Here is a 22,874-nt window from a genome sequence, read left to right as displayed (position 1 = left end):
TAAATTAAATGTTTCAATTCCTTAAAAGACACAAACTCCCAAAAGTCATGCAAGGAGAAACAAACAATCTGAATAGGTCTATATCTATTGAAGAAAATGAATCAATGATTAACAATCTTCCAAAAAAGAAAAAGAAAACAAGAGGCCTACATTATTTTACTGGTGACTTCTGTCAAAGATTTAAGGAAGAAATAGTACCGGGGTGCCTGGGTGGCTCAGTTGGTTGAGCGCCCAACTTTGGCTCAGGTCATGATCTCATAGTTTGTGAGTTCGAGCCCCGCGTCCGGCTCTGTGCTGACAGCTCAGAGCCTGGAGTCTGCTTTGGATTCTGTGTCTCCTTCTCTCTCTGCCCCTCCCCCACTTGTGCTCTGTCTCTATCAAAAATAAATTTAAAAAATTTTTAATGATGAAATAATACCAATTCTCCTCAATTTCCTCAAGAAAACAGATGCAGAGGAACACATCCTAACTCATTTTATGAGGCCAGCATTACTTTAAAACTAAAACCAGATATACACATTACAAAGAAGGAAAACTACAGACCAATCTCTCAGAAGTATAGATGGAAAAATCCTCAAGAGAACATTAACAAACCAATCCAAAAATGTATGAAGAATTATGTACCAAGACCAGGTGGGACTTATTCCATGTATACAAGACTGTTTCAACACTTGAAAATCAATTAAGTAGTCCTTCACATCAATAGGGAACAATCATAATAATATCAATAAAAATTCTAGCCGGTATGTTATGGACATTGAGAAAATGATTCTAAAGTTTTATGGAAGCCAAAAGACTCCGAATAGTCATTGCAGTACTGAAGAAGAACAAAGTTGAAAGACATCTCAAGTCTTAATAAAAAGCTAAAGTAATCAAGACAGAGTGGTATTAGCTAAACAAACTGATAGCTCAAAAAAAAAAAAAAAATGGAGTAAGATAGAGAGCCTAGAAGTAGAACCACACAAATGCAGACCTTCCTCAACTTATGAAGTTATATCCCAAAAAATCCACCATAATTTGAAAATATTTTAAGTCAAAAATGGACATCTACCTTATCACACCTCATAGCTTAGCCTAGCCCATCTTAAACACACCCAGAACACTTCCATTAGTCTATAGATGGAAGAATCACCTAATACAAAGCACAGTTTATAATAAAATGTTGAACACTCCATGTAATTTGTTGGATACTGTACTGAAAGTGAACAACAGAATGGTTTCACAGGTACAAAATCATTTTAAGTGTATCAGTTTTTTACCCTTGTGACTGTGTGGCTGACTGCAAGCTGTGGTTTACTGCCACTGCCCAGCATCATGGGAGACTATGACACCCCACATACTGCTAGCCCAAGATCAAAATCCAGAATTTAAAGTATGATTTCTACTGAATGAGTATGGCTTTTGCCCCATTGTAAAGTTGAAAAATCTAACTTGAACCATCATAAGTTGGGGACCACCTATGCAGTTCACTGATATTTGACAAAGGAGCAAAAGCAGTTCATTGGGGGAAAGAATAGTGTCTTCAACAAATGCCAAACTTCTGGTCAAAAGATAAGTAAGTGCTGAGGGATGAAAAAAATTGCTAACAATTAGATATCCATATTTAAAAAACTCCTACCAGACTTATTTCATAAAATAACTCAAAATGGTCATAGATCTGAATACAAAATGCAATAGTATAAAATTTCTAGAAGAAATCATAGGAGAAAATCTACATGACTCAGGGTTTGGCAAAGAGGTTTTAGATATAACACTAAAAGCACAATCCATGAAAGAAAAAAAAAGGTAAATTGGATATTATAAAAATTAAAAACTTTTGCTCTACAAGCCACTGCTAAGAGTCAAAAAAACAAGACGACAGACTGAAATAAAATATCTGCAAACCATATATATGATAAAATACTTGTATTCAAAGCACACACACCAGAACTCTTAAAACTCAATTAATAAGAAAACAACAAAAACAAGCAACTTAAAGCAGGCAAAAAATCTGGACACCACACCAGAAAATATACAGATGGCAAATAAATATGAAAATATGTTCAACTTCATTTGTCATTAGGGAATTGCAAATTAAAGCAGTGAGATAACACCAGAAATCTATTAGCATGGCTAAAATTTAAAAAAATATATATTAAAACAAAACAGATAATACAAAATGCTGGAGAAGATGTGGAGCAAGAGAAATTTTCATTCGTTGATAATGTGAATACAAACTTACAACCACTTTGGAAGACAGTTTGACAGATTTACGTGAAAATAAACATACTCTTACAATACAATCCAGCAATTGCACTGCTAGGTGTTTATCCAGTTGATTTGAATACTTATGATGTTCATACAAAAATGTACACACAGATGTCTAAGCAGCTTTATTCACATTTGCAATAACTGGCAACAACCAAGATGTCCTTGATAGGGTTCATAAATGAGCAAACTGGTAGATCTATATAGTGGAATATATAGTGATAAAAATAAGCTATAACTCATGAAGACACAGAAGAAACTTAAATGTATATTTCTAAGGGAACTTGGGAAGGTGGTAGAGTAGAATGATCATCAGCTCACCTTGTCCCACAGATACATCTAGATAAAAGCCACCACAGTGTAACTAGCCTAGGAAATGACCCAAAGACTGGCAGAACAGACTCTTAAGTTAATCATAGAGAGGAAGCTTTGTCAAATAGAGTAGAAGAGATGGGAATTCAGTAGGTAACCAAACTCCAACAGGAGGGACACCACAAAACACTGAGAAGAGAGAGGAATAGACCCCACTCCAGGTACCCCTTGCACAGGAGACCTACACTGGAAAGATGAGTCCCCCTAACATCTGGTTTCAAAAACCAGTGGGGCTTAACTTCATGAATTTGAACAACCAGTGGAGTATAACTCCAGGTACTTTAAAAATTAGCAGGCTTAGCTCTGAGAGACCCACTGGAAGATAGGAAACTTGAGACCCTACTCTTAAAGAAAAAACATAACAACCACAATAAGATACAGCATAAAAGTTGCGGTTTGCAAAGTACCTGGTTTACAAGAAGGAGATTTATTTACTAATCTCAGAGCATGTGCTGGAAAAGCAGGGATCTTTAGGAGACTTCTTCAAGAACAAAAGAGCTGGTGAGTGCCATTTCTCCCTAACCTCCAGCCCAGATACCTGGACACATATAGGAACCAGTACAAAAACTCTCCACGTTACCTTTCTAACATCATGCTCACCATCCTGCATTCTCCTGTGGGTTGCTGCATCCAACTTGTGCTACTAGGCAGGAGTCCCTTCAAAGTGGCACCTGATGCATCTCATTCAACAAGTAGCCCTGACAGTGATCAGCACCATTGCAAAGTGACTCTTCCCTGAGGAGAGGGGAAAATAGTCATACGCACCAATTCCACTGTAGCCCCAGCAGCTGCCTTGGGCAGACAACTAATCTGACTGAGTGACCTTCAGTTTGGTGCAACCACAGGTATTGCAAATGGGCTGAGGGTAGGCATCTGGTCTGACCCAACTACAAGCCCAAGGTAGCTCTATTCTGGCCCTCTAAAAGCACAGGGAACAAAACCTGCCCACAACAGGCAAAGGGGGACATTGCAGCCAACTGGTCTGAAGGCAATTGAGAGATAATAAAAACAATGATTTTATGCTTCTATTGAGAATGGAAGCAATGTGCATAAGTAATATCCAGAGCTTGTTTTTGTTTTTGTTTTTTTAATGCCAATTTAAAGAAAAAAAAAAGAGCCAGGGCTTCTTGGAGAAACAACTTATTCTAGGATTTGGGTAGGGAATATGCAAGAAGATCTTAGAGTATCTAGAAGCATCAAAAAGTAAATAAATACTTGAAGCATCTGGGTAACTCAGTTGATTAAGCATCCAACTCTTGATCTCAGCTCAGTTCTTGATCTCAGGTTTGTGAGTTCAAGTCCCACACTGGGTGGACTCCATGCTGGACGTGAAGCCTACTTAAAAAAAATTTTTTTTAAATAAAGAAATATTTGAAACAAAACAAAAACATAGTCATGGGAGTATGTCAAAGGGAGACAGAAGCCAACTGAGTGTCCCCAGTGACTAAAGTCATCACAATTTGAGTAAGAAAATAGGATAGTATTACCTGTGCATATTGACTTCTTTCCACAGAATACAGTCAGAAAAAGGGGGAAATAGGAGTAATTTTATAGTGGAGAAAATTAAGTACTTTCTTAGCCAAATGATCAAAATTAACATCAACGGCAATAAGTTATGTAGATATTACATATTCTTGATTTGACGTGATAAAAAGGGCATTTTTTTCACTGTATTATTCTTCTCTATAACCTGTAAATCCAGTTTCATCATGAGAAAAACTTTATATAATTCCAATATGGAGTATCTTACAAAACATCTGATCAGTACTTCTCAAAACTATTAAGGTCCTTAACATAAGAAAAGTTGAGAAACTGTAACAACCATAAGAAGCCTAAAGAGACAAGACAACTACATGTAATGTGATATCCTGGATAAGATCTTGGAACAGAAAAGGGAAATCAGAATAAAAAGAAAGAAACTCTAAATAAACTATGGACTTTGGTAGATAACAGTGAGTCGGTGTTAGTTTATTTATTATTTTATTTTGAAGTATATTTATTTAGTTTGAGAGAGAGAGAGAAAGACAGCGCAAATGGGGGTGGGGCAGAGAGAGAGGGAGAGAGAGAGAATCCCAAGCAGGCTCCAGCGCTGTGAGCACAGAGTCCCATGTGGGGCTCAAACTCACAAAACTGACGTGACCTGAGCCGAAACCAAGAGTTGGATGCTTAACTGACTGAGCCACCCAGGCACCCATAGTTTATTAATTGTAACAAATGTATCAGACTACTGTAAATTATTAATAAGAGAAACTGGATATGTGTATATGGGAACTCTCTATACAATCTTGTCAATTTGTCTATAATTCTAAAACTGTTTAAAAGTAAAGACTTAAAAATAAATCAATGTAATTTACCATATTACCAGACTTAAAAAGAAAAACATACAATTATCTAAATAAGATGGGAGAAAAACAGCTTGACAAATCCAATACCTTCCATTATAAAAGCTCTTAGGAAACTAGAAATAGAATTTCCTTAACCTGATAAAAAGCATTGACGAAAATCCTACTTCTAAAATCATACTTAATGATGAAATACAAAATCATTTTTTCCCTAAGACCAGGAAGAAGGCAATGATGTCTACTCTCATTTCTACTCAACTTTGTTCTCAGGGCTCTAGTTTGTTTAATAAGATAATAAAATAAATGTACATCAGAACAAAAGCTGTAAATTTCTCTTTACTCATAGACCATCTAAAACCCTAGGGAATCTATAAATATATCACTAGAACTAATAAATGAGTTTACCATGTTCATGGGATACAAGATTAATATGTAGAAACTAATGTGTTTCTACATACCAGTAATGAAAAATTAGAAATTGACATTAAAAATACTCTTTATAACAGCACATAAGATATGAAATATTTTGGAATAAATTCATCAAATCATACAAGACCTGTGCACTGTCAGCTGCCAAACACTTTTGAGAGAAATTAAAGAAAACCCAAATAAATGGAGAGATATACTATCTTTATGGATAGGAATCCTCAATATTGTGGAGATAACAATTTTCTCTAAATTGATCTACCCATTCAGTGCAACTCCAAATAAAAATTTACTCAGCATTTTTGTAGATATTGACAAGCAACTTTCTAAAATTTGTTTCAAAATGAAATGGCTTTAGAGCAGCCAAAATACCTTTGAACAGGAAGACCAAATTTGGAGGACTTATACTACCTGATTTCAAGACTTATTTTACAATTAGTGGTCAAGACAATATGATATTAGTGTAAAGATAGACAATAGTTCATTAGAATAGAGTGCCCACATAAAGACACACTCATATGTGTTTAGTTCGTTTTTTACAATACTGCCAGGACAATTCAGTAGGGACAGAATAATCCTTAGAACAAATTATGCTTGAACAAGTAGACAGCCATGTGCAAAAATAAAAAAATAAATAACTCTTAAATCAAATACCATATATGAAAATTAACTTGAAGTTGATCACTACTTTGAAGTTTCTTCTAAACTTTAAAACTTTGAAAATTTTAGAAGAAAATCCAAGAGAAAAAAACCTTACATACCCGTATTCTTGGCTTAAATTTCTTAACAATTACACAATATGCATCAACTATAAATGGAAAAAGTCAATAAATGGACTTCACAAAAATTAAGAACCTTTTATCTTTAAATAACATGGAGAAGAAAATGAAAAGCCGGCCATTGACTGGGAAAGTATATTTGCAAAACATATATCCAACCAAAAATCTGTATCCAGAAAGAACTCTTACAATTCAATAAGAAAAAAAAATCAAGAAGCCAATTTTATTTTTTTTCAATATATGAAGTTTATTGTCAAATTGGTTTCCAAACAACACCCAGAGCTCATCCCAAAAGGTGCCCTCCTCAATACCCATCACCCACTCTCCCCTCCCTCCCACCCCCCCATCAACCCTCAGTTTGTTCTCAGTTTTTAAGAGTCTCTTATGCTTTGGCTCTCTTCCATTCTAACCTCTTTTTTTTTTTTCCTTCCCCTCCCCCATGGGTTTCTGTAAAGTTTCTCAGGATACACATAAGAGTGAAACCATATGGTATCTGTCTTTCTCTGTATGGCTTATTTCACTTAGCATCACACTCTCCAGTTCCATCCACATTGCTACAAAGAGCCATATTTCATTCTTTCTCATTGCCATTTGTTAAAGAGACTGTCTTTTTTCCATTGGATGTTCTTTCCTGCTTTGTCAAAGATGAGTTGGCCATACGTTTGTGGGTCTAGTTCTGGGGTTTCTATTCTATTCCATTGGTCTATGTGTCTGTTTTTGTGCCAATACCATGCTGTCTTGATGATTACAGCTTTGTAGTAGAGGCTAAAGTCTGGGATTGTGATGCCTCCTGCTTTGGTCTTCTTCTTCAAAATTACTTTGGCTATTCGGGGCCTTTTGTGGTTCCATATGAATTTTAGGATTGCTTGTTCTAGTTTCGAGAAGAATGCTGGTGCAATTTTGATTGGGATTGCATTGAATGTGGAGATAGCTTTGGGTAGTATTGACATTTTGAGAATATTTATGCTTCCAATCCATGAACATGGAATGTTTTTCCATTTCTTTATATCTTCTTCAAGTTCCTTCATAAGCTTTCTATAGTTTTCAGCATACAGATCTTTTACATCTTTGGTTAGATTTATTCCTAGGTATTTTATGCTTCTTGGTGCATTTGTGAACGGGATCAGTTTCTTTATTTGCCTTTCTGTTGCTTCATTATTACTGTATAAGAATGCAACTGTTTGTGTACATTGATTTTGCATCCTGCAACTTTGCTAAATTCATGTATCAGTTCTAGCAGACTTCTGGTGGAGTCTATTGGATTTTCCATGTATAATATCATGTCATCTGCAAAAAGTAAAAGCTTAAGTTCATTTTTGCCAATTTTGATGCCTTTGATTTCCTTTTGTTGTCTGATTGCTGATGCTAGAACTTCCAACACTATGTTAAACAACAGCGGTGAGAGTGGACATCCCTGTCGTGTTCCTGATCTCAGGGAAAAAGCTCTCAGTTTTTCCCCATTGAGGATGATGTTAGCTGTGGGCTTTTCATAAATGGCTCTTATGATCTTTAAGTATGTTCCTTCTATCCCGATTTTCTCGAGGGTTTTTATTAAGAAATGTTGCTGGATTTTGTCAAAGGCCTTTTCTGCATCGATTGACAGGATCATATGGTTCTTTTCTTTTATTAATGTGATGTGTCACATTGATTGATTTGCGAATGTTGAACCAGCCCTGCATCCTAGGAATGAATTCCACTTGATCATGGTGAATAATTCTTTTTATATGCTGTTGAATTCGATTTGCTAGTATCTTATTGAGAATTTTTGCATCCATATTCATCAGGGATATCGGCCTGTAGTTCTCTTTTTTTACTGGGTCTCTGTATGGTTTAGGAATCAAAGTAATACTGGCTTCATAGAATGAGTCTGGAAGTGTTCCTTCCCTTGCTATTTTTTGGAATAGCTTGAGAAGGATAGGCATTATCTCTGCTTTAAACGTCTGGTAGAACTCCCCTGGGAAGCCATCTGGTCCTGGACTCTTATTTGTTGGGAGATTTTTGATGACTGATTCAATTTCTTCGCTGGTTATGCGTCTGTTCAAGCTTTCTATTTCCTCCTGTTTCAGTTTTGGAAGCGTGTGGGTGTTTAGGAATTTGTCCATTTCTTCCAGGTTGTCCAGTTTGTTGGCATATAATTTTTCATAGTATTTCCTAATAATTGCTTGTATCTCTGAGGGATTGGTTGTAATAATTCCATTTTCATTCATGATTTTATCTATTTGGGTCACCTCCCTTTTCTTTTTGAGAAGCCTCGCTAGAGGTTTATCAATTTTGTTTATTTTTTCAAAAAACCAACTCTTGGTTTCGTTGATCTACTCTACAGTTTTTTTAGATTCTATATTGTTTATTTCTGCTCTGATCTTTATTATTTCTCTTCTTCTGCTGGATTTAGGCTGTCTTTGCTGTTCTGCTTCTATTTCCTTTAGGTGTGCTGTTAGATTTTGTATTTGGGATTTTTCTTGTTTCTTGAGATAGGCCTGGATTGCAATGTATTTTCCTCTCAGGACTGCCTTCGCTGCATCCCAAAGCGTTTGGATTGTTGTATTTTCATTTGTTTCCATGTGTTTTTAAATTTCTTCTCTAATTGCCTGGTTGACCCATTCATTCTTTAGTAGGGTGTTCTTTAACCTCCATGCTTTTGGAGGTTTTCCAGACTTTTTCCTGTGGTTGATTTCAAGCTTCTTAGCATTGTGGTCTGAAAGTATGCATGGTATAATTTCAATTCTTGTATACTTATGAAGGGCTGTTTTGTGACCCAGTATGTGATCTTGGAGAATGTTCCCTGTGCACTCGAGAAGAAAGTATATTCTGTTGCTTTGGGATGTAGAGTTCTAAATATATCTGTCAAGTCCATCTGATCCCATGTATCATTCAGGGCCCTTGTTTCTTTATTGACCGTGTGTCTAGATGATCTATCCATTTCTGTAAGTGGAGTGTTAAAGTCCCCTGCAATTACCACATTCTTATCAATAAGGTTGCTTATGTTTGTAATTGTTTTATAAATTTGGGGGCTCCCGTATTCGGCACATAGACATTTATAACTGTTAGCTCTTCCTGATGGATAGCCCCTGTGATTATTATATAATGCCCTTCTTCATCTCTTGTTACAGCCTTTAATTTAAAGTCTAACTTGTCTGATATAAGTATGGCTACTCCAGCTTTCTTTCGACTTCCAGTGGCATGATAAATAGTTCTCCATCCCCTCACTCTCAATCTGAAGGTGTCCTCAGGTCTAAAATGAGTCTCTTGTAGACAGCAAATAGATGGGTCTTGTTTTTTTACCCATTCTGATACCCTATGTCTTTTGGTTGGCGCATTTAGTCCATTTACATTCAGTGTTATAGAAAGATATGGGTTTAGAGACATTGTGATGTCTGTAGGTTTCATGCTTGTAGCGATGTCTCTGGTACTTTGTCTCACAGGATCCCCCTTAGGATCTCTTGTAGGGCTGGTTTAGTGGCGACGAATTCCTTCAGTTTTTGTTTGTTTGGGAAGACCTTTATCTCTCCTTCTGTTCTAAATGACAGACGTGCTGGATAAAGGATTCTCAGCTGCATATTTTTCCTGTTCATCACATTGAAGATCTCCTGCCATTCCTTTCTGGCCTTCCAAGTTTCAGTAGAGAGATCCATTACGAGTCTTATAGGTCTCCCTTTATATGTTAGAGCACGTTTATCTCTAGCTGCTTTCAGAATTTTCTCTTTATCCTTGTATTTTGCCAGTTTCACTATGATATGTCATGCAGAAGATTGATTCAAGTTCCGTCTGAACAGAGTTCTCTGTGCCTGTTGGATTTCAATGCCTTTTTCCTTCCCCTGATCCGGGAAGTTCTCAGCTATTATTTCTTCAAGTACACCTTCACAACTTTCCCTCTCTCTTCCTCCTCTAGAATACCAATTATGCGTAGATTGTTTCTCTTTAGTGCATTGCTTAATTCTCTAATTTTCCCCTCATACTCCTGGATTTTTTTAATCTTTTTCTCAGCTTCTTCTTTTTCCATAATTTTATCTTCTAGTTTACCTATTCTCTCCTCTGCCTCTTCAGTCTGAGCCGTAGTTGTCTCCATTTTATTTGCAACTCATTGATAGCATTTTTTAGCTCCTCCTGGCTGTTCCTTAGTCCCTTGATCTCTGTAGCAAGAGATTCTCTGCTGTCCTTTATACTGTTTTCAAACCCAGTGATTAATTTTATGACTATTATTCTAAATTCACTTTCTGTTATATTGTTTAAATCGTTTTTGATCAGTTCATTAGCTGTTGTTATTTCCTGGACGTTTTTCTGAGGGGAATTCTTCCATTTGGTCATTTTGGATAGTCCCTGGAGTGGTGCGGGACTGCAGGGCACTTTCCCTGTGCTGTTGAATAACTTGTGTTGGTGGGCGGGGCCGCAGTCAGACCTGATGTCTGCCCCCAGACCACCGCTGGGGCCACAGTCAGACTGGTGTGTGCCTTCTCTTCCCCTCTCCTAGGGGTGGGATTCACTGTGGGGTGCCGTGGCCAGTCTGGGCTACTTGCATACTGCCAGGCTTGTGGTGCTGGGGATCTGGCATATTACCTGAGGTGGATAGGCAAGGTGTGCAGGGGCGGGAGGGGCAGGCTCAGCTCGCTTTTCCTTCAGAGATCCACTTCAGGAGGGGCCCTGTGGCACCGGTAGGGAGTCCGACCTGCCAGAAGGATGGATCTGCAGAAGCACAGAGTTGGGTGTTTGTGGGGTGCAAGCAAGTTCCCTGGCAGGAACTGGTTCCCTTTGGGATTTTGGCTGGGGGATGGGCGAGGGAGAAGGCGCTGGCGAGCGCCTTTGTTCCCCCCAAGCTGACCTCTGTCCTCTGGGGCTCAACAACTCTCCCTCCAGTTGTCCTCCAGCCCTCCCATTTTCCAAGCAGAGCTGCTAGCTTATAACCTTCCAGATGTCAAGTCCCGCTTGCTGTCGGAACACACTCCATCTGGCAGCTCCGCTTTTGCAAGCCAGTCTCGGGGGGCTCTGCTTGTCAGGCAGGCCGCCCCTCCACCCCGGCTCCCTCCCGCCAGTCCATGGAGCGCGCACCGCCTCTCCGCCCTTCCTACCCTCTTCCGTGGGCCTCTCGTCTGCGCTTGGCTCCGGAGATTCCGTTCTGCTCAAGAAGCCATTTTAAAATGGGCAAAAAATTTGCTCATATGCTTCACCAAAGAAGATATACAGATGGAAAATTGGAAAGTTGCTGTTGAAATTATTATTCACTAGGGAAATACAAATTGAAACTAAAAAGAGGTAACAGTATACTGCTACTAGAAGGACTAAAATCAGAAACGCTGACCAACTACAGCAACTAAAAGTCTCATACACTGGGATTGTAAAATGACACCAACATTTTGGAAAAGAGTTTGTCAGTTCCTTAAGAAATGAATAATATGACCTGGAAATTCTATTTCTAGGTATTTACCTAGGAGAAATGAAAGCATATTTTTATACAAAAACGTGTTCATTAGTGTTCATAGCTATATTTGGAATAGCCCAAGTCTGGAAATAACCCAAATGTCCATCAACAAGTAGATAATTAAACTGAAATATATCCACAATGAAATGTTATCAATAAGAACTGGTATACGGTATAACATAGTTGAATCCCAAAATAATTATGCTGAGTGAAAGATGCAAGTATACATTCTACATAATTATATTCATATAAAATTTTATAAAATGGAAAATCAGATCAATGACTACCTGTAGCATTGGGGTAGGGATTGGAAGTGTAGGAAGAAGGGCTTACAACGAGGCAAGACCAAACTTTTGGGCACATGAAGATGTCATCTTGATTGTGGTGACACTTTTAAGAGGATAAACATTTGTCTAAACCTATAAAACTATAAACATTATGTACAGTTTCTATGTCAACTATTCTTTGAAAAAGTCTTAAAGAAAAAAATGTGAGTTTTGTTTTTTTATAGGCTTGTTATTACCAATCTGAATTGCTTTTACTTATTTGCTTATATTTCTTTATAGGCTATAAGACCTTTGAAGTTATGAACTCATTTTTATTACAGGTGTCTAATATTAGGATTATTGGATGCATGAATAACAAGTAACATGCAAAATAGTATAAATAAATCAATGAGTACATATTATTGAACACACACTATATACCAGGGTCTTTAGGAATTTTCTTCATGCTCTATTTGAGATTATCATGTCTTAGAAATGAGAAAGGAAATAAAAAAGCTAGATTTGTTTGTAAATTTAGAAATGTACACCAGAGCAAAACAAACGAGCAACCAAGTGCTAATCTGAAAAACTTGATTATAGTGAATTTCTAACATTAGGAAGATTATTTCTCAACACAACTTACCCCTTTTCTTGATGTGTATGCACCTTAGATTAACTAAACCAACGTGAATGAAGTAAGACACCGCTTCTGATGTCACAACTTGAGGGAAATAGACCATTAAGAATCAGGCTGAATGGATTTGGGCAGAGTAAGGGGACTACTAGAAGGTGTAATCTGAAGAGCAGAAATATCCTCATCTGAGTCTCAATGTTGTCCTCTTTTTCAGTGGCTAAATAACAGGACTTTTTTTGTTTGTTTGTTTGTTTTTTTAATACCTTAGAGGTCAGCATCTGATATGATTCGTTGATGCCGGATACGACTGCTTGATGTGGTTACATGTCAACTCTACTCAAAAAAATAAATTTTAAAAGCTGAGAATAACCCCCACTCATCTGTAATTTCCCCTACACATATATTAATTTTTCTAGGTAAGTCTCAAAAACACGAACATTGTGCTTTGTGCCATGGGGGATATGGAGAGGTATCATCCCGAAGGAGTTTATAGTTCCATTAGAGAGAAAATATCAAAACATGACACAAGTAGCCAAATCACCAGGAAGTGGTAAATAAAAAAAAAAAACAAAAAAAAAAAACAAAAAAAAAAAACACAACCAAAAAAGCCCCTCAAAAAAACAAAACAAAACAAAACAACAAAAACAAAGAAAGAACTCATAGGTGGACTCTTCCTTTTGGTCAGGGAAGTTTCAAAAAAATAGCTGGGATTTTAGTTCCATCAAATAGAATTAGAATAGGCTAAAGGGCATCCTCAGCTGAAGGCAGCTGATAAGGTGGGATAGCCTGACTCCCAAGAAAGGATGGACGGCTTCTGTAAAACTTTGATACCAGATTTTCACATCATCCTTCTGAAAGTGTCTTCCTATAGCTATTACTCCCTGAATTGAAATGCCACTTTCATAATGACAGCAAGATTTGGGGGACACTCTATTACTACAGTAACTTTAAAAACTGCAACAAAATTGAACACTGGTAAAGGAAGCAATGTTTGCATCTCACAAGGAGTTCCACATTTCCCATGGGTCCGCTAAGCTCAGGAAACATCTTCAGAAAAAAATATCTTTCTTTTATAGTACAAAGGATATAAATTATAACTTAAATCAAATGGAGTGGAGATGACAAGGTCACTTAAAAGTACTTCTGTGATTAAAAAGTCTATATTCGAATTGTATTGTGACAGATTTTAATAACTGACACCTTGAGTGAACAGTGCTTTATTTCTGTAAAAATTTTCTGTAAAGAAAGCATGCTAAAAGAACAGTTTGGTGTCTCACTCTCCTCTCTAGAGAATATTAGAAGATACACACTTATACATGAGAATAATTTATATAGTTTTAGAGCAAGAAGTGATCTTCAAGATCATCTAGCTCCAACATCTTGTTTTATTAAATGAGGAGACAGGCCTAGAGGTCAAGAGGAGATTGATTTTTAAGGAAGATTAGTCTGGCATGGTGGACAAGATAATGTAGGTATAGCCTCAGGGGCCGGTCAGGCTGGGTGGTTGGAGTGTGTACTATCAGAAGGATAACTGTGAACTGGAGCTCTGGTTAAGACAAAAGGGGAAGAATATGGCATCATTTCTAAAGGTGCAGTAAGAAAACAGTGCCACACCTGAGATAAACACATTCTAGGGAATAGGCTCCAAGGCTGGAAGACAGTACAGGCTGAAGATGTATTTCCACAAAGCAAGAATGCCATGGACACATGGTTCCAGGAGTTTTACCTATGATGAGGAAGAAGGCTTGGCTTCTAGACTGGAGTCTCAGAGCTGAACTGCAAAGAATGTGCACAAAAGATTCAATAAAACTAGGTGATATTGGGACCTTTATAAAGCCGAATAAAGTCTCATTGGCCCATTAAGTCTTCTTTTTCTAGATTCATAGAAACCACTCCCTGTTGTTGTCACTTTCCTTTTGGGGGCATTCTTGGTTATAGCTTTCTGAAACTTCTCGTAATAACCAAGAAATGGGTGTATGGGTTGAGAAACAGACAAAGTGAGATCTGATTCCTGGTTGTGATGCTCAGGAGACTAGTGACTTTGGACTAATTAATTATAAATCCTCTATTGAGTTTAAGTTTTTTTCATCTATAAAATGGAGATGATAGTACTCTGTAATTCAAAGTGTTGTTTTGAGATTAATACATCTAAAATTCTAAACACAGAATATGCCTTCAAAAAATAGTGTTTACTCAAGCGATCATAGGTGAAAAAGAGAGGCAAACCAAGAAACAGACTCAACTATAGAAAAAAAAAAACCTGATAGTTACCAGAGGGGAGGTGGTTGGGGGGGATGGGTGAAATAGGTGATGGGGACTAAGGAGTGTTGTATGGAAGTGTTGAATCACTAAATTGTACACTCGTAACTAATATACTATATGGTAACAAACTGGAATTTAAATAAAAAGTTAAAAAACTAAGTAAATAGTGCTTACCATAATGCTAAATTTCTTTCACCAAATTGTATCTTTTGGAGAATATGACCCAGTTTTGTTTGCTTGAGAATAGCCTGGCTCATCCACTAAGTGTTGACCTTATAATTTGACTCTCAGAGGAATACCACTGTCTACAAGTTCTGGGGCATTTTACTATATTCCTCTAGGTACATGGCTATAACTTACAGAGTGATCAGCATAATCCTAGGGTTTGGTGTATGTATTATTCTTTTATCAGTATAGCTCCTAGTTCTTTCCATCTAATAACTGAGATGTACTTGATGACAAGATGCCCAGATAATGTAAGAAAGGAGCCAAAAAGGAAGAATGTTATTATCAAAAGCACTGGAGATGCTTAAATCCCCATGTAATGAACCAATAAATCCTAGAATCAGGAAAATTTATTCCTAGAAAGCCAAAGGTTAAAGAGTGGATTATGACTGTATCCACACAGCAGGCCCAAAGCATTTTGAAACAGAGGAAAATTAAGGAGTACGTTGTTGATTATCCCAAAAGTTTAGTATACCTTTCAATGGATTCACAAACTGTTAGTTTTGCTGTCTCTTTTTCCTTTGTCTTAATCTTCCAGACCTGCAGTATGAATGGATATTGGGAATCTTGATGATAATCAGTGTCTATATGAAAATAATAGAATAAAATCTTCGGGCCACAAGAGCCAAGAGGGATGATTTAATACACTTCAATTTATTAAGAGGAATTTAAGCCTGTGAAATTACTCCCTATGATGATGCATAGTGATTCCTAGACTTTTGAATTTCATAGGCCAATACATTGAAGAAGAAAAAAAAGAACAGGAAGTGGATTTAAGCCTGGTTTTTGTTTTTTCTTAGGGGTCATCACCTAATTCCACTACCTCTACATCCATGGTGGCCACTAAATGTTGGTTGGGTGTCTAGGAACTACTGTTGTAGTTACTGAACAAACTTTGAATTAAGCTTCAGCAGCAAACAGAAGTCTCTTTAAGGCAACTGGACTCCATTGGAGTATCTTCAAACTTTATTCTAGTGTGGGTCAAAATTGAGAGAAGCCATTCACACTGAACTACATTGACTGAGAGTACACTAATCTGGGGTGAAAAAATCTTCGATGAGAATAAAGAAAGATAACATCTGCATAACTCTTGTTTGTATGGCCATGAATAGAGAACTCAAACAAGCTCTGTTATCTTAGACAAGTCATAGTACCTCTTTGAACCTAATTTTTATTATACAGAATTTGAAAGAAATTCTATAAATAAAAACTATAAAAACTATAAATTTTGGGAAGCACAAAGGTTTGAGAAGTGAGCCAAATTTAGGCAGATTCTGAGGAGATATTGACTTTTGGATGAAGGAAAATTGCATGGCATGAGTTTCCCATTTCTTACTGCTTTTAGATCAAGGGCAGGATGAAGTCAGCCTACATGGAACAGCTAAAACTCCTATAGAAAAGCTCAGCCCTTCTGGCATGAGGAGTCAATCACAGCCACTGGAAAGGGTTGGGGGGCACCTTAGGTACACAGGGCCGACTGCAGGCAGTCCATCTACCAGTAAAAGAACTAAACTGATATTTGAATTGCTTCCCAAGAAAGAGTTTCATTTGAGGCAAGTCACATTGTTCACAGAAACAGCCAAAAAAAAAAAAATCAGTATTCTTTGCAAGAGCATAATATAATTCAGAGTCTCCACAATAGCACCCATAATACCTAGAATACAATCCAAAATTTAAAAATCTGGAAAATTCGATCCATTCTCAAGGGAAAATACAGTCAGTGGAGATTTATACCATGATATCTAATAACCGAGATGTGTAATTCATAGACATGAATTTTAAATCCGTTATTATAACTGTGCTTAATGGCATAAAGAAATATGCTCATAAAGAATGAAGAAATAGAAAAGTGTTTCTTCAGTCTGCTGCTATTGATTCAACGCCTTCTATGAAGAAATACAGTTCTTACCTTCATAGAGTTTACAGTCTAATAGAATAATTGATAGGGTATCATGTCACTTTAGTGTACTCTTTGCTCTATAAATCCATTATTCCAAAAATAGGGGATGGAGGGAAATCCTTAATAAATTCATATATATCCAGAGACTGCTGGCTTGTACAGCAGGGATCCAAATGAATTACAGCTAGAGATATTAAATTCATACAACTGCTACTAGCAAAAACAACAGCAGCAATAATTATAACAGTAATAGATCATTTTGTATATAACTAATAGTTTAACACAATGGCTTGCAATTTTATTACGAAATTTGAGTCTTCCAACCACCCTGTAAAATAGCAGGGCAAGTATTCAATTCAAAGGGCCCATTTGGAAGTACAAGTAGGGGGAGTATATCCACATAGAATTTTTCTTTTCAAAAACATAAATGGACCAAATAAATTATAGGCAATCACCCAAATCTTTCTTTCTAGCCAGCTCTCAGTGGCAACCTAAATGTTATAGGAGGAAAACAAGCTTCACCTGACATGAAAGCAACAATGAACATTTGGGACTATCAAAGCATTCTGGCAACTGTCTTTTCCAGAAACCTATCTTAAAAATGAGTTGTTCAGTGATAATTAGAGAGTGAAACGCAACCAGTTTCACATTTTAATGCTCCTTCCCAATTAGAATGGCATTAGAGTGAAAGTGTAGCCATATAATTGTATGAAGAATAGATCTAATTTTCTCAATGTCACTGCAATATCACCTTTTGGGACTAACAGCACTGAATGATTACGCATATCATTTGGTAATTGTATTTTTATCCATTCCACACTGGGAGCTGATTTTTAAAAGTGGACATGCAATTAGATTATAAATGAACACACATCAACTGGCCCTCAAAAGACAGCAGTATGTCAGCATTAACCCAGCTGCATTTTTAACCATGGTCAGTGGCAGTGTCTGTGGCTTGTCAATACTCAGCCGTGATGAACATAGTCAGGTATTCTGAGCTTGGCTTTTCATAATAAAAAAGTAAGAAAGTGACGGAGAAATGTTGAACTCAGGGAGACTGGCCTTCACCAACCAAGTGCTTGGCTGGCTATTGGATAGAACTTTAAAACAAGCTGTGATCAAGGATCAAGATTAAATGCCCACCATTGCTGTTAGATGCTAGTCTTTGAGAGCTGCAGAGACAATGTATATTGTTAGAAGCCTATCTTTCTATCCCATAGGCTGTATAACAGATAATCCCAGGTGGGGGGGGAGGAAGGTCTGAAGTGCCAATTAATCATAGCATATATTGCTGGAAATATTTCAGGTCAGAAGTGGAAATTTATACAGCCATCTGCATTTAAATAGCAGTTACTAAGAGTAAAATGTATAGACGAAGGTGAGGTGGAGGCTGTAAGTTATGGCTTTGAGACCTCCTGAATACTACTGAACTCTCTAATGCACAATCATAAATTTTAATAAATACAATTATTTGGTGTGCAGTTGAAGTCTCATTATCATACTAACCAAAGGAAAATTTGTACACCAGTCTGATCCTTGGACTTGATTGGGAGCAATCTCAGGACATTCAAATTAGGGTATTTTTCACATGGGACAAACGATGAAAAATAATTTTGATTTTACTGTCCTAACAACACAGCAGTTAACAACCACACTCCCTCCTCATCGTGATGGAGTGTTCACTCCTTGGCATGGAAATGTCCGTCAATAACTGCATTCTCGTTACCAGAGTTGTTAACGCAAGGTGATGAAACATGCGACCTCGGCCAGAAATAAAAGCCTACAGCATTTCTTTTACATTTTTGGGAAGGTCTACTGTACTTTCTTTAAAGTTTCAAACATCATCATGTGGATGGGCGGGGGCTGTATCTGCCCACGAAACATGGGTGCTTTGAGTCACTACCTTAAAGTGTCTTTCTCCTCTTAGAGGAACATGGACTGTGGTCCTGGATGCAGTCTAGGATGTGAAGGGTAGACCTACTCCCCTGACTGCAGTGCATGAAGTCAAGAGAAATCAACCAAGGGGCAGTATCTGAGGAGAACTGCAAATTAACCGGAGAGTGGTTCCCCCCCCCCCCACTCATCACCAGTCCATAAGGCCCCTGAGAGAGCAGTCATGTGGCAATATGAAATAACGGTATACAAAAATGGGGAAACCAAATGACTGTTGGAGAATCTGAAGCAGAAGGTGGGAGGCAGAGCCTGAGAAATTCTTGAGGTGGAAAGAATAGCTTAAGCTTTTACTTTATTTCTGAACTTCCCCTCCTCACGATTTCTTACCATTCACCCTGCTTTAGCGCTCATTCCCCTGTATTACAGTTGTTACTTGAAGGATGGTCTTACTTCATAGGCGATGTAGGTCTTGAAAAAAAAGGATTATAATTAATGTTTTTGTGTTCATGGGTTAGGCACAAAATAGGGTCTCAATGTTTAGAAAGTTTTCTTTGTAAATCAGACAATGGTGTCCTACTGCAAACTTCTGACAATGGACTATGACCTGAATCATTCCTGCCTCTCTCATTTTATCTCAACCTGCCTTCTAGCTTGTTTAATACACCTTAGTTGAAATAGCTTTATCCTACCCCCCACCCTGGATTTCCTGAATGTCCCAATCTCTTTGTAAACCAACTATTCCTTTTGCCTGGACTTCCCTTTCCTTCCTCTCTGCATATGGCTGGGCTTCTTTTGTTCTTTTTTTCGTTATCCTTTAGTTCTCAGCTCAAATGATACAGAAAGTTTTCCAGGCTATGCAACATAAAGCCTATTCACTGTGTGATTCCCTTTTATAGCATAGGGTGATCAACCATCCCTATTTGCCCAGGAATCAGTGGTTTCCTGGGATGCAGGTCTTTCAGTGCTAGGACAGTCTTAGGCAAACCAGGACAGTTGGTTACTTACATATAGAACCTACTTGATTTCAATTATATTTTTGTTCATTTACTTGTGGAATATCTCTCTCTCCCATTAAACATTATGGTCCATGGAAGTAGGGGCCATATCTTTTTTATATACCACTGTGCACCCTATACCTCTCATAGAGACAGACACTTAATAGGGTACTCAGTAGATGTTGAATGAGTGAATGAATAAACCGATGAATCAAAACACCAGACTGGGAACCGAGAACAAGAAATTTCCATTTGGAGTCAGCTACACAAAGTTAAAGTTATTAGATGTGGAAGGTCTGTAAGTAGAGACCCACAGATGCTTTTTTCTTACAATAGGTGGTGGGACGTGGGGACACAGCTAGGAGAGAAAACAGTGATCAGAGAGAGAAGAGCAGGGACTGGATTAAGGTTCCCTCAACCCTGACTGTGAAACCCAGTATCCCTTGGCTGACTCCATAAAGGGAAAAACAAAGCTAAAATATGCCTCTTGAGTAGTATATCTTGCAGGAACACAGAGGGAGCGTGCATGCTGAAAGAAGGATGCTTACTACAAAGCAGTCTGTGCCAAGATGGACCCCAGTGCTGAATTTTCACTGATTCCGCCCCCCCCTCCACTATAATACTAAAAATCATGCCCAGGGATGGATATTTAACATTAGACACATGACACATGAAGAAGCATGACCTTTAAGTGCACATGTGTTAATAAACTCCTGCTTAGAGGTCACTCTTTCTCCACTTAGGTTTCATTAAAAAACTCTCCCTGATCTTTCCTCGAGGAATCAGTCTGAGGGTTCTTTGTGCTGTCTTCCTTGCGCTCAAGCTTAAGTCCCAATAAAGCCTTGCCTGGAACTCTCACTTGGTTCCTTGTCAATTTCCATTGCTTAGAGAGCCCAAGGGCCCAGTTCACTAACAAGTTGATAGGATCACGTCAGAGAAACCAAACAAGTCATTTCAAGACTTTGAAATGACTTTCATTTCTATATTCCTTTTGTTTTTAACACCCAAAAGTCCAGGGAGCATGTATTCTAAGGACATTCTCCTGAGCACAGATTAACAGTTTATGAAGAAGCCACATTGACTGTATAAAATAAATAAAATTAGAGACAATTCTTCTCCAGAAAGATTTGACAATCATGTCAAATCAAACAAAAGGGGCTAAAGACCAAAGGAGTTGAAGTGGGGAAAATCAGTTTATTGATCATCCCTACATACATACAGCCAACCATTGGCAGGTAACGTAATATATAAAAGGCAATAGGAGAATCGTAACTATGAACACCTTGACATTTGCTCCACCAAGAAACATACGCCCATATATGAAAAAGTTATTATACATGAGAAAATTTTGGATTAGAGTAGGAAGAGAGAAGGCTGGGGATGCAATATAGCCCCAAGATTTATAGCAGTATCAACCCAGATCTAAACTGTGATTCGTTCTTCTCACAGGGTACTGGGTCCTCATTAGAGTAGTTGAGCTATAAGGAGCCTTAAATAAGTTCTAGACTGTTGTTTCCCAAAGTGCAGACACTCGACAATTCTCCCATAAGATGTCCTTAAAAAGCATTCACGGTCGAAAACATTTGGAAAACGTCGCATGGCATTTGCGAGATTCATAATGCATGTATGATAAGGATGGCATTTTGAGAGATTTAAATACGTTTTTCCTTTCCTATAGTTTTGTATTTCTCTCATTAAATCAGGACCTGTCCTCACAGCCTCAGGGAGGGCTGTGAAGGTTGGAAAGTAGAAATAACCCGGAGAAGGAGGGAGCTTTGGCATTATTGTCAAAATGCAAAAGGAGACTAATTTCTCTGTAAATTCCTTGGGATTTGAGAAATGGTGAAAGGTGGTAGTGTTTTTGGACATACTTAGAGAGATCTAGGGTGTTGGAAGTAAGAGAACCTCTGCCTTATCACCTGAATACAGATGACATAAAACTAAGACTCCAAGATGGAATGACTTATGGGTATGTTTAGGCAGATGGGACGATACAGTGTCTTGAAAATTCATGGGATACAAGTATGGCACAGAAGTATCAAGGAACCAGTCAATTAGACCAAAGGATGGCAAACTACAGCCTTCCAACCAAATCCAGTCCACCATCTGTTTTTTGCATAGCCCACAAGATTGGTTTTTATATTTTAAATGGTTAGGAAAAAAATGTACATATTATATATCATTTATGGCTATTTTTGCACTGGAATGACAGAACTGGTAGTGGCAGAGTCCAGTAGTTACAACAGAGTCTGAATAGCCTGCAAAGCCTGAAAGGGCAGGCCTACACCGGCCGACTCCATCTTGTTCTGTGTTCTCCACCTTGAGTGACTATGTCCCCAACATGACCCCTTTTCCGGGAAAATCACAGAAACCTCAGACCGTGCCTCCTCCCCTTGAGTAACCTCCCGCTCACCCGTTCAAACTTCCTGATCAAAACACGCCCAGTGACCTGCGTAACAGGACTCCGACCCTTCCCCAGCCAATCGGCTGAGGCCACAGCCATTACCTCACCAACTGCCCCTAGACCCCTATAAAATCTTTGTGCTTTTGAAACTCGCTCTCTCTCCCTGGTATCTCACCGCTGCGTCGGTGCAGGTAGGGGATTGAGCTCCAGCTAGCTCGAATAAAGAGTCTTTTGCTTTTGCATCGGACTCGGCTCCCTAGTGGTCTTTGGGGATCACGAATTCTGGGCATAACAAGCCCAAACTATTTTCTATCTTTCCCTTTATAGAAGTATCTGGCTGATCCCTAATATAGACAATCTGAGAAACAAACTTTGTGGACTAATGATTTAGGACAGGATGGGCTATCCATACCCTCTGCCCATTGGAGATTTCAGAACCAAGTTTCCCAACATGACTGAGGAGAAGAGTCTTATCAATTTGGCAGGATGGGGTCTAGAAAGTATAGTTAATTTTATTGTACACTAGGGTTTGTGCCTGAAATTTGTATTTGTTAAAACACGTTAAGATAAAGGCTCTGGAAGTCCCGCTGTCAAATATACATATTTAACTAATGTTTTTCTAAGTTATTTAATCACGCATTTTTTGTTACACCTATTGATGTTCTAAGGCATAAAATATACTTTTTAAGTTTTTTAATGTTTATTTATTTTTGAGA

This window comes from Panthera pardus, unplaced genomic scaffold (genome assembly GCF_024362965.1).
Source record: "Panthera pardus isolate Hobbes unplaced genomic scaffold, ASM2436296v1 HiC_scaffold_24, whole genome shotgun sequence".
Classification (NCBI taxonomy): Eukaryota; Metazoa; Chordata; class Mammalia; order Carnivora; family Felidae; genus Panthera; species Panthera pardus.
Note: the sequence above shows the minus strand (reverse complement) of the source record.